This window comes from Cyprinodon variegatus, unplaced genomic scaffold, assembly GCF_000732505.1.
Source record: "Cyprinodon variegatus isolate N-32 unplaced genomic scaffold, C_variegatus-1.0 Scaffold523, whole genome shotgun sequence".
Classification (NCBI taxonomy): Eukaryota; Metazoa; Chordata; class Actinopteri; order Cyprinodontiformes; family Cyprinodontidae; genus Cyprinodon; species Cyprinodon variegatus.
This window is the reverse complement of record NW_015150976.1, coordinates 152,900-154,640: the sequence shown is the minus strand read 5'-3', so window position 1 is coordinate 154,640 and position 1,741 is coordinate 152,900.

Sequence of the window (1,741 nt, the reverse complement as noted above, 5' to 3'; positions counted from 1 at the left end):
CCACACACACACACACACACACACACACACACACACACACACACACACACCGCACCCCCACCCAGTCCGACGACTAGGGCAGTTGGTTAGTAACCTGACAACAGCCAGATGCATGTCTCGCTCCGCCCAGTGAGTGGAGCTGGGCGGAGCGAGACATGCATCTGGCTGTTGTCAGGTTAGTTGGTTAGTGGATCAAAGGCATTGCACGGGCCTGCGCACATCTGTTGGTATCTCTCAGATCCATAGCCTAACCAGTATACATATTATAAAAGTGAAGTAATTGAAGGCTATACTGGTTAAGTTTTAGGATTATAGAATTAAAATTAAGAGTATTTTGGTTTAATTCTATCAAGTTGTGATTAGTGATTAAGGTCTGTTGAGTTCTACTGACATTAGGCTGGGTGACTAGCTGTCCTGGTAGGGTGATAAAAAGAGAAATTAAGAGGTTTAGAGGAATTAGAGTCAGGGATTAAGTCAGCTGTCTTTGAGATCGGTAGTCATTTCTGATGGTAAGGTAGTTAAGTTAAGACTTCATCATAAGGGTGAGATATCAAAGTTTAATATCACTTTTGTCACCTTGGGTTATCTTTTAAGTCCCTTGATTTAAGGTTAAGTAAAGGGGAATCATGGTAAGGGATTAAGGAAATGGTCTGGTTAGTTGTTCTAAATAGGGAGCAGGTGTATTGGTTGTGATACACGGCTTAGGGTTGGGGCCTGGACGTCATGTGACTTTCAGGGTAAGTTAAATGGTCTGGTTAGTTGTTAGGGTTAGCAGCTAGGGTTAGCAGCTAGGTTAGGGTTAGTTTAAGGGGGTGAGGATCGGACAAAATGTAATTTAGGGTTAGGTGTTAGGTTTAGGTATGGATTCCACTAATATTAGGGTTAGCAGCTAATTGAACTGGTAAGCTGATAAGAAATATGAAAAATTAGGTTTTGATATGGATTCCATAGGTTAGGGTTAGTAGCTAATTGTCCTGGTAAGTTGATAAGTGCTATAAATGTAGTCTAAGGGTAAGGATAAGGTTAGGTTTTATAGAGGTCAAGGATTAATGGAAGATAATCATATAAATATTAATTGTAGATCAATGGAGGAAGCAGAGTTAGGGTAGACTGCCCTGGAATGGGCTAAGTCTACCTAAGTCTAACTCCGTCACTCCCTGCAGGTGTAAACTAAGGGAAAAGTTTTATAGATCTACACTTTTGAGGACTAATATTTGTATGGAAGATAATCTTATTAATATTAATTTTAGATCAATGGAGGAAGCCGAGTCAGGGTAGATTGACCCCTACCGATCTGGCATTTAAACTCTGCCTCCTTCACTCCCTGCAGGTGTAAACTGAGGGAAGAGGGGTAGGTAGAGGGAAACCGTTCATAAATCTACACTTTTGAGTACTAATAATGGTAATGGTAAGATAAAGTTTTGATAACTTCAGTGTTGATAAATTACTTGATTGAAATGTAAGATTAGGTGTAAGGGATTTTAGAGGAATTAGAGGAGAGTAGTCATGGTATGGTATAAGTCCACTAACTGTGGTTAGATTTGAAGTCCTCTTCAGGTGTTTAACAATTGAGATATTTAATGGTTAGGAATAAATTCCAATGACATTAGGCTGCGTGACTCACTCTGTCACGGTGAGGTGGTCATGTTAAGACTACATCTCAAAAGATATCCAAGTTTAATATTAGGTTTATCAACCTTGTTTTTTTTATAAGATCTATAATGGTGAGGTGTTCATGTTA